General features: G+C 38.6%; 1 protein-coding gene across 1 annotated transcript in view; it reads left to right on the forward strand.

Annotated features, from left to right (window-relative positions):
- GTF2F2 (general transcription factor IIF subunit 2) overlaps positions 1 to 14,481 on the forward strand; it is a 76,481-nt gene that overhangs the window by 51,752 nt on the left and 10,248 nt on the right. The gene's annotated exons all lie outside the window — the stretch shown is intronic.

Genomic DNA, 14,481 nt, shown 5'->3' on the forward strand with positions numbered 1-14,481 from the left:
GGTCACTAAAGTAATTAGGATTGTTAAAGTTCAGAAAGGCAAAAAGTTCAAAATGAGGAAGATGAGCATACTTCATCTTTTTAAGACCACTGGCCCAATTCAAGACCACTGACTCAATTCAGAACACACATTGCGCATGCTTAATGACATTTAAGCTCATTTCCATATGAAGTGGAGAATGGGAGGTGTTAATGTTATGAATATGCATTTGTATTTTGGATATTCATAATTTTTGTAAATAAAAGCTTTTTGTTTGCTTGGATCGGGCCCTGTGTCTTAGGGATCTATCCCACGCAGTGCCTGGCACCAAATAAAACATGCTCTTTCTAACTCTAAACTGTTAGAGAGTTTTTGTCTGTCTCAGTTGGATATCGATATTAGATCGATATTCATATCTTGGTAAATCACAGACACCTGATGACACTTGTTCAGCACAATCCCCAAGTCTCCAGCAGGTCATATCTCAAGGACTGCTGGGTTGTCCTGGTGTTAAGCACTCATCAATAAAGTTACTTTTTGGGAACCCATATGCACTTTTAACATTCATAATACTCTGCATCAAAAAGTTCCACCATTTATTTACACGATGTGTGAAGAACTGCTTTCCTCAGTTTGCTGTGGATTTTCCTATGATTTAATGCCTGCTTCTTCTGGTATTCACATCATACAGTTGTTCCCTACTTGTTGTCTTCCTGGACCAAATGAATTCATACACCTCAGTCATATCTTCTTATCTCATTTTTTTCAGTTTTGGCCCTGAAGAGTTGTACTCTTTTTTTTTTTTTTCTTAGAATGTAATTTGCTCCATACCTCTATGCTTTTTTACTGGGGAAAATTAATGCCCCAATAATTCTTATTTCTTTTACTGTCCTTTCAAAGAGAACACCACAATTTATAATGAAATACTGTTTTGTCAATTGCAATTGGTATCTTACTCTTCTAGAAATAATCATCCTTGCTACTGAGGATACATTGAATAATAATGGTGAAATCTCACCCTGGCTTCTCAAGGATTTTCCTCAGATTCATTTTTGCAATGCCATTATATCCGTGTGCTACAAAATGTCACACCAATGTGTCAGCCTGACTTTTCAGGTGCTTATAAGAAGGGGTCTTGTGTGCGAGATGTCAGTGGCTCTAAAATCACGTGGCTGGCTGTACTGACCATGGGTGGTGTGGGGAGCTGGCTGGCCTGGGAGTGCAGAGCTCTGGCATTCTGAGCAGCTCACCTGGCTGCACTGTCAGAGAGAAGGTCCTGCAGATGCTTTGGCAGCCCCTGAGCTGGAGTCTAAGGTAGATTTTGTCTTTTTTGTCACCACAGCAAGCCATAAAAATGGCAGTCGTGAAATGAAAGGAATTGCATTAATTTCAGTCAACATCTGCTGAGGATACTGGGATAGCGTATTTTGTGTTGGGAACTTCATGTTTGGATTTCCAAAACAAATTTTGAAGGATTTCTGTTCCATGAAAACGTCAAATCTTGGCTTACCTCCTAATTCAAATTCGGGTTTCTTTCTTGAAAGCACAAAAAATCATGTAATAAAAATTCAGATTTCCAGACAGCCGTACTTAGGTTTCAGTTGAAAGATAATTTCTTTTTTTTTTCTACATGTTATTAGTAAGAAACTTTATTACATTTACGCTTTTTGCATTTGTATTTCTCTCATCACTGCAATGACTGTTAGTGTCCCAGTGTGCTGCTTAAATTTTCTTTTGCCTAATTTTGTTTCCTTACTTCATTGCACAGCCTTCAATACCCTAAGTGCTTTTTTGTTTACGCCCTTGACATTCACAAATGATGATGCTTTTCAGCCATTCTGTAACTAAGCTATACCTATTTGTCTCATAGCCTTCTGATTACAGAGTAAATATGCAGCTATGGAAAATACACATTCTCTAATGTATATTAGTAGAAGCAGATGGTGCAATCTGTTCTTTGATGGAATTCAGTTTCTAAAACTGATTTAATCTGGTTTGCAGCAAATACCATTCCAGTACCGTCTGTCATGGAACATGTGCAAAGGGAGATGTCCCATTTCAGGTTGTTTGTATTTCATGGCAATAAAGTGTTTATTTCATGTGTTACATGGGGTGTGTCATAACAGAACACCTCTTATACAGGCACATTGTTTCAATGCACAATACTATGTTGTTTGTTATTTGGTATTTTTATATATTATTGTTTTTCATTACCCCTTTAGCACTACAAAGCAGTGTGCTGCCGGTGTCCTTTGTAAACCCAATTTTCATGCAGCCATTAATAGAATTTGCACTTGAGGAGAAACAATGGAGAATTATTTTCTTCATTTGTCAAGTGGAGAGGAATTTTAAATTAATTATAACAGCATTTTGCATAATTTGGCATTTTTCCCATTGTGAAAAAGAAGTTTCCTTGTTTCTTCATAATGGAGGATTTTCCAAAATTATGGAGGCCAGATAAACTGTTTGTGCTCTGCTTCTGCTAAGCCAAATGCAGAAGAGAATACAGTGTGTAGTACCTGTCTTCTTTAGCTCAGAGATTCTGTAGTCCCTAAAGCAGGAAGTACTTGACCTGAAGTGCTGAATTGTTATAGAAGTCTTGAGGCTCTGTATAGCTGGAGAAACAGGCTTGCAGAGGCAGTTTTCTTCTCCCCACTTACCACAAAATATTTGCAGCTCTAGCAATAAAGAAAGTGGTAGGTAATTTATGTTTCATTTTGTGCTGCAGTGAAGGATGTGTGAATCCTCCAAAATGTTGTGGAGTTATTAAATTAAAGGATTTAGTGGGCTAGAGCAAGTAGTCCAAAAATTATTGCAGAAATAACGTGATTTAAAAGCATCTGTTTGGAAAAAAACCTGTTAGGCTTCTTACCTTTCTGAGTAATTGCTTGACTGTTCTCTACATTTTAAAAATTAAGTATTTGCTACAGCTGGTTTTTTGGGGGCTTTTTAAGTGAGTCTGTTTTCCAGTTCTTTTCTCTAGAGTGTCTTCATGTCCTCTAGACTTACAGCTAGAATGTAAAAATTTATCTCCCATGGAATTTAAACCAGCTCCAAAGCTGTCAAATGTCACAACTTTCACAAAAGATGGTTTGTTTTTCTCTTCCCCTAGAGATGCTTATAACTTTATTTTTGTACAAAGTCAGTAAATAATAACAAAAATTAATTTTCAAGGTGCCTTTCAAGGTGATTACATTATGTAAACGAAAAGGAACGTATTATGTCAGTGGGGAAAAGAATACTTCCTTTCTCATCTAATCAAAGAATGGCTTGGGTTGGAAGGGACCTTAAGGATCATGTGGTTCCAAACCCCTGCCATAAGCAGGGACACGTTCCACTAGAAGGTGTAGTAAAATATTAAGTATATGTGATATCTCATGATTGTTCCTAGAAGAATACCATGTATGCCACTGAAGAAAGAGCAGGTACCCAGCAGTTCACATCATTCTGAGCTGGCCTACATTGACTGATGTGTATTCTCTGCCAACAGCAGTGTGTGTATTGTTGAGTCCAGACAAGTTCTCCCATTGATGTTAAGTGTTTTTTAAACATTTACAGCTCTAAATATCTCTAATACTAAAGGTAACTTTTTATAAAGTTACAAATTTTTTAGCATTTTTAAGTGTGGTGGGTTAACCTTGGTTGGGTGCCAGATGCCCACCCAACTGCTTTCACACTCTCCCTCCTCATCAGGGCAGTGGAAAAAAATAATGTGGAAAACATCATGGGTCGAGTTATAGGCAGTTTAATGAAAGAAAGCAAAGGTTGTGTGTGGAAGCAAAGCAAAAATATAGATTTAATTTCTACTTCCCATCAGCAGGAGATGTCTGGCCACTTTATGGGAAGCTGGGCCCCAGTACACATAGCAGCTGCTTCAGAAGAGAACTCCTTAGTAAGAAATGTCATTCTCCTTTCTCTTTAACTTTTATTGCTGAATATGAGACCTTATGGTACAGGATATCCCTTTGGTCAGCTGGGGTCAGCTGTCTTGGCTATGTCCCTTCCCAACCTCTTGCTCACTCCCAGCCTCCCGGCCCCTGCGGGTGTTGGAGAGTCAGCCTTGGTGCTGTGGGGGTGCTGCTCAGGCACTTCAGGAGCTGCTGTGGGGAAGGCTCAGCCCATCCCAGTCACATCCAGTGCACTGATACACACTGGTTTACACTGCCAGTTGAGAAATATATGCACAATGAATTAAAGGCTATAGAAGTTTTTGGAAAACTGATACTTTTCCCAGTAATAATGGTTTCACACTAACAAATTCAGTTCATGACAAACCAGTGAAATTTGTGTGGAGCATTTCTTCTTATATATATGTATTTTTTTAAATTGCAGCCTTAAGTGTAATTAAGAAAAACTAAAAAGCAAGCTTTAAAATACAATGGTCCTGAAACTTCTTTCAAGACCTTTTTTTTTTTCTTTCTTCCCTGTGGAAGACAACTAAATTACACATGAATGGAGTCTGCTTTCACACATATCTTATGGAAAACCCAGTTATCCAGCTTCCTGTTGGGGAAGCTAGACAATGTTTGTGCTTCAGCCACTAACTGTTTTTGCAATTTGTCATGCCGGACAAATCTATAATTAAATCTTTGGGGCTTTTTATTTAATAACAGAATAGGTATGGCTTCACAAAGTCTGGGTGAGTTTCTTTGTGTTCACAAATAAGAGGCAGTCTTCTGAAAATCTCTAATTAAGAAGATACTAATGTAGCAGAGCTCAAAGTGCATGGAGCTAAGTTTATTTCTTAGCAAGTAAGCTCTCTAGGGAATGTTCTGAAGATGATGTTCTGAACTGCTAAGCTTATGTTGGTTTTTTCTTCCAAACAAAGGCAGAGTTATTTTTTAAGTTATATTTTTCAAATGCAAAATGAAATCTTACACTTTCTGGACTCAGTTGCCTTAAAACCTAGCCATGTCCTTGTTGTGCCTTGTGGTTATTAGTGTGCTTTTTAAAGAAATAATGTTGAAATAATGTTGAAATAACTTTGAGAATTGTTGGTTTAAAGCTACAGCAGAGCTTGCAGCTGAGTTTTGAGTCACAGTCTCCTGATCCTGAAGGTATTTTCACTTTACTGAGAGCTTTTATCGGGGCTAATGGTGATACAGCTGTGGCTTTGATAAGCACCACCCTCAAGATGATGCACGGAAGCCAAGTTCAGGCTTTCTAAGGAAAGAACACTCAGGTTTGCCCTCTGCATCAATATTTCAAAGACCAGATCTTGAGGAAGGTGACTTGAACCAAATTGAATGGTGCAGGGCTGCTATAAAACCTTCCTTTACAACCTGGCGAGCGGGAGTAGAGTCCTGTGGCAGGTGGCCCTTTGGTGGCTCTTTTTGCCATTGCCATCACCTCCCAGCTGCAGAGCCTGGCAGCTCCCAGCCCTATTCCTGCTTGCTGGGCTCCTGCTGCACAGCTTGTTTCTGCCTCTGGCTTTGCTGCAGCTGCATATCCTCTTGTTCTGCTTGTGGGAGCACAGTTCCCACTTGAACAGGTGGGGGACATCCAGCAGTGATTTTCCAGTGGAGGTGGGCAGGTATGTAATGTATTTGGAGAGGGAGCTGGAGGAGCACTTGTTGTGCAAAATAGGAGGAGGTAAAATGTAGTTAAAACTATCAAGCAAATACAGCAGAGCAGTAGTTCTGTGCAACTGGCAAAGGAAATACAATTGGCTGAAAGAATGATGATAAAAGTTTTTAAAAATCACCAGTTTTGTGGTTTAACTGATATATCTTTCAGTCTGCTCTGTGTAACCTTTTTTTTCCTGTGGCTTGCAGGAGAAACTGCTGAATTTTCCACTTGGGGGATGAGCAAGACTGCTTTTTTGCATGGACTGAGGAGAAAGACAGGTTTCTTTCCTGCATTTGCTTTGGGTTTTATAGCAATACTAGGGTTTCTAGGATTGCTGAACCTGCACAGCTCTTCTTTTTAACTTAATGCTGATTTTGTTTGGATTAAGCGTGATTTCAGAGTTCAGTTAAAACTAATTTCGTTCTCTTTGCTTGCAGGATAGAGTGTTGGGAGGGTCAATTCAGCAGTTCAGTGTGAGCTAATTCTGCAGTTTAGTGCAACCATATGTTTAAACTATTGAACAGCAGCTGAACTGTGCACGATTCCCCTCTAAGCCAAAGGCAGTATATAGTCATTAACACATGGGCATGTGCAGTACATTCTCGCAGCAGCTGCCTTTCAGTGCCCTTTGCAGCAGTTCCTTGATGGTTGTTTCCAAGCGTATTTGAACTGAAGGGAGGAGCAGGTCCTCTGAAAGGTGTTCTGCTATCTGGCATTTTAGGGTCTGCGCACTAAGGAAGGAAGAGACAGAGAAAAACGTTGAGGATTTGAGCCAGCTAGGTTTTCTAGGGAAGCAGTCCAAATGTTTTCCAGATTGCCACAAACTGTTAAATTGTTTACAGTAAATTTTAACTGGAAGATCCCCAATTGAGCCAGATGCCGTGGCTGTTTGTAGAGCAATCAGCAGAGTGGTGAAGTATCTGGGAATTGGAGTTTTAGAGATGGCAACATGTATTTGGAGGCAGAGTGCTGGCAGCTGTAACTTGATAAAGACATTTTGCAGGAGAAGGGGAGGAGAGGTTCATATTGAAGAGATGTAGCTGAGGTGCTGTAGGGATTTTTTTGGTGTTTTTTTGTTTTTTTGTTTTTTTTTTGTTTTTTTTGTTTTTTTTTTGTTTTGGTTTGTTTTGGTTTGGTTTTTTTTGGAGGACTTGTAGCCAAGAGTCTGCCTCTTTCTTTCTACCTCCTTAGCTGTGAGCAGTTTCATTGTGGAGTGAATTGACTGAGCTTGTAAATCATCCTTGCTTTTACCAGTAATTCAAGACCTAGGCCTTTCAGGGCGTGGTAAAGATGTACCTTTTCTGTCTAACAAACTACTTTTTAAAATCCTCTTTTCTTGTCCCCATTAGCAAAGTGTGCATGATTTCTGCATCTTCAGATTGACAAGAACTATTTGGCTTTGTGTTGCCTGGACCTAAAAATCCCTATTACTTCTACTGTTCATTTCAAAACAGCTACAAGCATACCAGATTAGTTTTGGCAGGAAAACGAAGATTATGGAATTTTGAGACAGGTCTGCTTGTTTTACTTTGAAAAATAATAGTTCAGAATTTAGAATTCCTCTTCTAAAATCTAAATTGAAATAGTGTCTAGCAAATAAATCCTTTTGTTGTGGAGAAATTTGAGGACTGAGGGAAATAAGAGCAGGAAAGGAAATTGCATTTTTGAAAATGGAAGTGAAAAAGGAGACTTTATCTGGCTTTAATTCAGGAGATAATATTCATGTTAAAATTAAAGGGCTGGGCTTTTTCTGTCTTGCTTAGTTTGCTGATGAGTCACTTTTCCTAGATCGCCTTCTCTAGTATTAGTAATGGGCTTGTGAGGCGGCTGGTGCTTCCCCCGGGGGCCCGAAATGTGGTTACTCATCCCTACCTCTATTTCAGATGCTGCCATCTCTCTGTGCTGTATCGACTGCAGTGTCAAAGGGTTGGCTCACAGGCAGAGGCCTGTGGGTTGTCACCTGTGTGTCTTAGCTGAACTGACCAAAGACTTTTCAACCTATGTTTTTTCCCCTTGCTTGCTGTTTTTCAGGAGTATGTCCACCAGACTGCTGCCTATCCAGCCATTCCTATTGTTTAGTGCTTCTCTTGCAGACTCTGTGTTGCCTCCCTCTCTTTTTCCATGTGGGACTGATGTGTGTCACGTACATTTGCATGGTTCTTTACAGCTCTCTCTCCAAAATCTCACCTGCATCCCCATTTCTCCTGGCATGTTGCCTGATTTTTTGTTGATGTACCTTATCACTCTCCCAGTCTCAAACCTTGTCTCATGCCTGTGGTCGAGGTACCCTTACATGCTCCGGACAACACGAAAGGACATCCAGGTTTTACTTCAGCCTAGTTTTAGACTTGTCTGTCACTGGAATAAGGCACAAGTATAAGCACCCTGGTATAAAAATCTTATGTGTTTTTTCCACTTAGAAATTAAGATAAAGTGTCCCATATTGAGCTACAGCATGTAACTGAGCATGCATGGATGCACTTTTACCCTGACTTGGTCCTCAGGGAAGACCGTCCTCTTTAGTTCTGCTATTGCTTGTTCTCAAACTTGATGTTATCACTTGTGTTGGGCAGGAAACTGGGCAGATCAGAGATGTTCATGGTATGTGTATTAATAAGAAAATATTGGAAGTATGGTAGGAACCAATAATGGAGGGTTTTTTCCGTTCTGGGCACTAATTGATTGAATATGATGACCGTAGGTTGGAAAGGACTGCAAAATCTTGACATTTTTAACAACTGCAAAGCTTCAAACTTCTCTGCTCTTCCAGAATACATGAATTGTAATAAGGAAGTGTTCATTTCTTTGCAATAAATGGTAGGACAAGAGGAAACAACCTCAAGCTATACCTGGGGAGGTTTAGATTGGATTTCAGGAAACATTTTCTCACTGAAGTGGATGTCAAGCATTGGAACAGGCTGCCAAGGGTAATGATTGAGTCACCATCCCTGGAGGCATTTAAAACATGTGTAGGGATGCTCTGGGACATGGTTTAGTGGTGGCTTTGGCAATGATGGGTTAATGTTTGAAATTGATGACCTTTTCCAACTGAAATGATTCTGTGATTCTGTGGTTGGTTGTATGACTTTCTATCAATCAACTGCCTAAGGAGTACTGAGAGGGCCATTTTACCTGGCAAGGGGGTGGTGCTGTGACCCAAGTCCTGAAAAGTCCTCCTAAAAGGACAAGGAGGGTGCAGAGGCTGCCTAGCTCACAAGGGTGAATGGGAATCTGCATTTAAGGATATTTGGTCATGGACCCTTTTCACTGCAAAAAGGGATGCTGAGTAAAAGGGGCAAGCAACAAACAACGTACAGAGACCCAGACCTGGACAGACAAACCTCGTGGAGGCAGGGACAAGAAACAAACTTTGTAAGCCACATTAATGGATAGGCTACTTATAACCTCATTTAACAGTCATTGACGATACCTCTATGGTACGAAGGTACGATTCCTTTTTGAGCTTAGCCTCAGATAAAACTCTTCCACCTTGTCCCCAGTGTGGACCAGGCACTGCCAGAGCCTGACTTTATCAGTGTCAGAATGCTTCCAGCAGAAATATCTGTAAACACATGTGAGCTTCATTAAAAATATCTGTGATGTCAAGCAGATGTTAAAATTTTCTACATGTTAATTGCGTTAGGGCTTCACTTAACATGTTTAAAGTTGTGCATCAAATAAATAGAGAAAATAATTCAATTATATCACTCCTAGAATGCTAAAATCGGTCCTATTTTATCTTTAAATTATTTGTTCTCACAAGCTTAGCCCAGAAGGTTTTAGTCATTTGCAATACTAAACTCAGAGAGGAAAACTTGGATTGGTTTTAATCAATTATTCTCTTTTTGTCAATCCAGAAAATAAAATGCATAGGAAATTGTTACTTATTGTTGAACTGCCATTTGTATCATCTGATGTTCTGTACTGGAGGAAGATATGTAGAATTGGAGTCTTCAGTTGCGGCTGGGGTGCCTGTCTGAGTATTAGACATGAAATTATCATATATTCATATGATTCATTGCTTATCCTTCAACATATATAGTTGAAGATGTCAACTTCAGAAAAATCTAATATCTGAACACATAATAATTGCAGCACTTTTCTTGAAATGCCAGGATTTCAGGACTTAAAAATAGTTATAAATCATATTCTGTATTAATAATCTGAAACATTTCGTTATTTAACACCAGCAAATGCACTTCTTAATGCCATTTCCATTCAGCTCATGCTCTTCTCTGTCTGCCTGTCTAGTCTTTATAAATGGGGACAGACTCACTTTGCTTTGACTGTGCTGGAGTAACACTGAGTGAAGAACAGTGGATTCATCCGTGCAATGGAGGCTGTCATCCACCTCCATGGAACGTGAGACAGTAGGGCTCCTTGCAATGAAACAAAACGTGCAGAATTTGCATGTTGTTCTTATCTTTGAGAATATATGACAGATTGTTTTGTGTAGCAACAGATTGTCATTTTTATTATTAGATAGTGTGTGTTTTTACTGGTGTGGCCATTCTGGTAATATCCTATGTTGTTTGTGCTTGAGCACTGCCAGCAATTTCAGTAGCTTATAAGAATGTTAATCTCTTTTTGATCATCTGCTTGCTTCTTATATTACTGATATTCTTGCTTGGAAGAAAAGTCAAAAGAGATGCTACCTGAACCTCAGCAAGGTGCAGAAGTCCAAATGAACACAAGAGGAGTAGGTGGGAGGCTATATTGTTACATTTATTAGTTTGTTTTGGATGAGATTTTTTCAGGATGTACTTACTTCTGTCATGTTTGGGATACTTAGCAAAATAAGGAAGCAAAGAAAAAACTTTGTGACCCATACCAGGTATCATGAAACTGGTTCTAGTACAGAATTCCTGAGTAAGGAACTATGAGACCATTAGTCCTTGGCTTTCAGTTCCCTAGTATTTGACTGGGAACTTCTGTGAGCAGTCAGAAAAAAGCTACAAAACTGTGCAGAGATGGAGAATTTGTGTTTCTTCCCTGCCAAAGCTTTGGGCAGTGGGCCTGCTCTCTTCCAGTGCATCTCTGCTGGATGATACTGCAGAGAGAGAAGCAACCCAACTTTTCCTTTTTGCAACAGTAAGGCTGACTCTTTACTTACTGGTCCCCTGTGTACATATAGCCAGGCACAAAAAGGAATTGAAACTTTCCTCTCTCATCTGTAAAATAATTTCTTTAGAAATGCAAAGAATTCAAGCCCTAGCAGTGTTTCTGATTAATACTTGCTTCAAATCTTTGAAACATTTGTTTTGTGACAAAAGATTAATCACAGTAGATTATCAGTTCTAAAGGTCTTTGGTTTATTTTTTATTGCTGAAAATTACATGTGTTTAAAAAACAGTGAACATCTCTTCCTAGGAATGTACATACTGTCTTTATCTGTCTCCCTGTATCAGCTTGCTACATGTTGACAAGTCCTATGGAATTATTTCCAGTCTGTTTGAATGTTTTTTTCCCCCTTATTCAACTGTTAAGCACAATGTCAAATCAAAGCTGTGGTATGAAATGTGTTTTGCTGGGAAACGACCATGATGAATTTGATGCCGTGCTGGCTGCTTGCTGTATTTCAAGGCGGAAGAGCTATATTTGATCTTGGGGGTGGAAGAGAAAACCACAGTGTGCAGGCTGGTGGCTGCTCTGTTGCTAATTCACTGGCAGTTTTGGGGAAAAAATATCTGCATTCTCTCTTTATTTTTTTAGGCCAGCTATTAGCATGAATTGTGGCTCTAGCTATTTCAACAAGAGTTCAGTGGAAAATTTAATTTTTGGAGAGTTGTGTATGGTTCTGAGCCATAACTTAAGTCTTTTAATTCCTGGAAATCATAATAAAGAGTAGTAGGTAAAAACCACTTCTCCTTTAAATCAGTATCACCAGTGGCTCAGAATATCTATTGATTTTTTTCTTTATTCCTACCAGCAGTTTCAATTAAGATTCAGCAGGTCCACTCTGATAAAACTCTGCATAAAACACTGCCTGACATTCTTGGTTAATACTGCTTTTTAAATTCTGTTTAAGAAATGAACACTTAAAAGTAATTATATCCGTAACATGTTAAAACATCAATCTAAAAGGCTAGTTTAATAATGCCCAGTTTATTACTTTTGTTATGTGTTTTTGAGTGTATAATTACTGGAATGTATAAATTTATATATTTCATCAAATTTTTTCAGACACCAGCCCTGCAAAATTAAAAAGTCAATTATATTCCCCCAGACATACTGTTTTCTGAATATGACAGATGTTGAAAAAAAACCCAAATGCTGTATTTTCCCTGCAAATACCAACAAATCATCTGGACAAAATGATTATGAGCTGTTTGTCTTTACCCTTTGTAATGCACTAAGCAAACTTCGGTGCTTCATACCCACGTGAACCATTTGCTAATTTGGTGTTTATGCCATGTTTGTCAGTCTCTTTATTCATGTGGTTTTGGGAGGCCAACTCCAGATGTGCAGCAGCTGTTGTTCCACATAGGATTTTGTGACAATATTCCACATGGAAGCCCGGTGGAAGGAAGGTAACCTGAGGCTCTGTCATTCTCTGTGAAATCATGAAAGCTGCAGAAAAATAAATGAGAAGGGCAGCCATTAGGGAGAAGAGCAAGATGCATGTGTAGAATAAATGCTATTAATAAAAAGGTTTGCCTCCTGAGTCACCGTGCTTCCCATATAAATTTCCATATTGGCATGTGGCCATTGCTGTAATTATTTGCACTAAAAAGTAGTATCAGGGATGTAGTGTATTTTTAGCTCTCACTACAGCAGTAGAAACAAAAAAAAAGTTAACATTTTACTGTAAAGCCGGTTTTCTAAAGACCATCTGAGATCTGTGAGATCTGTGGTTGTAATTTGGAAACCTTTGGCAAGAAATCTCAAAGTACAACACAAATACCTCTGAACTTTCAGAGAGATACATTTGTAGCTGATGGATCTGTTACTTGCTGTGTATAGGTCTTTCTGAAGTCTTCTGCCATTTCACAAACTTAGATAGTCCCTTTCCAATTCACTTGGTAGGCTTCCATTCTGTTTCCTAAGCAGGCAGTAAGTTTTTCTTTGCTTTCAAGATTTTGTGCTGGAGAACTTTACTTGTTAAATGTAATTTCACTGCCATCAACCTTTGGAGGGAGGCCTCTGAGAAGTGTATTAGCTGTCTTACACATTTGGTTTTTTACTGGTTTGGAAATTGGCAGGTTGACATAAAAGAGCTGAAATGCATATCCTGCATGGTGAGTGAAAAATGTTAAGAAATAAATTGCTGGTGTACTTTTGTCCAAAGAAGAATTAATTAAAGGAAGCTGGACTGAATGGGGTTGAAATTTCCTCTATTGTAATTTTAGAATGCTAGACCAGGCAGAGACCTTGAACATGAGTGGTATCTGAAGTCCAAGACTGACAATTCATCATTGAAGAGCTAATGTTCTTTGGCTGTTTACCTGAAGAAATGAAGGATATTGTAAATTTATGTTGTAAAGAGTAATGAATATAAAGCCCAGTGCAAGGAGGATTAATCATGAAGAAATGCCACTGCTGAATGCCTGGCACTCCCTGAAAACATGACACCATCTGATGTATTTAAGTATTGTTAGGACTCTGTGCTGTAGCTGTAGTGAGGACGACTCTGGAACAGCATTGCAAATCAAGTAACTAAATCTGGTGTACATGAAGTTGGTGCAGTGGCCTTGGAGGGGAAGAGAGTGACAAGAATTCCCAGGTTGTCTCGAGGAGCCCCTGTCTCATGAGCAGGAGCAGTATCAGTAAACAGGTTGAGCAGGAAATCTCCTTTATGTAAAGGAAAAATGGGGGGAGAAGTGAGATGAAAAATAGCTAGAATACAGGAGAGGGAGGACTGGAAAATTCCCCAGATCAAACCAATAGGAAACACGATGAACTGGAAAAAAAAAATAATTAAAGCCAAACTATTTAAAAATTCTAAGTTATTGAGACCAAAAAGAAAAATATTAAGCAATGGAGAAGTAGAGAAAAAGACAGATTTGTAGAAAAGACAGTGATTTAGTTTTGGCCTATGCCTCTTTGTGAAATGTGAGTTTAGAAGACCTTTGGTAACCAGATCAAGAAAATCTTTAAAGTCATTTAATTAGGTTGAAGGCCAAAAGATAAACTCCTGTGATAAGCAAAAAATGTTCACTGTTCATTTCCCTTCCAATTGATTTTCCTTCAAGCTAAGAAAGAAACATGCTACATTTGGACAGAAGGCAGCATTGATATAAAAATGTAGAATATGAGGCAGTGGTTGCTTAAGAGTGGTTAAAACTGCAGAACAAATGACAAGTCTGCAAAGATTCAAGAGGAAACAAGTTTATGTCTGTGTATGAGAAAAAACTGCCCCCACCTACTGTCCAGCAATACCAGCTATGAAGGATGATTTGCTTTCCTTCCAGTTGCTACAACTAGAGAATTTATTTCTTAATTTAATACTTCCTTCAAATGTAATTTATTTAGGTTGTTCAGGTGTTAAATCAGAAACATGCTGAATTTAAACTTTATCTTTTTGGTCATACATGATATCTTTACAAAAATAAATCAGTGATCTCAAACATTTACAGTTGTTTTTAAAGAACTGCCAGTTTTACCATTTTTATGTTTTACACTAGTAAACATGCAGTTACTATTTGCATTAATGTCACCATGTTAATTTTTGTTTGAAAGATGCAAGCATCACTGTACATTTATTGAGCTGTGTTGTACTGTGTTTAGTGGAAATTGACTCCTCTGCCTATGAGATACCCCTTTGGAAACAAAACAGCTTCACTGATAATTAACACATTTAACAACGTAATTAATTGTATATGCCATAAAACCATTTTGTCTGAAGGGTCATTGTCCTGTGCTTTTCTAGAGCTTGGTTTCTTGCATCTTCATTTCAAGTAGAAATTCTTGAGTGCTAAATCTGAACTAAATGGA

The sequence above is a fragment of the Corvus brachyrhynchos genome, unplaced genomic scaffold (assembly GCF_000691975.1).
Source record: "Corvus brachyrhynchos isolate BGI_N302 unplaced genomic scaffold, ASM69197v1 scaffold202, whole genome shotgun sequence".
NCBI classification, from domain to species: domain Eukaryota; kingdom Metazoa; phylum Chordata; class Aves; order Passeriformes; family Corvidae; genus Corvus; species Corvus brachyrhynchos.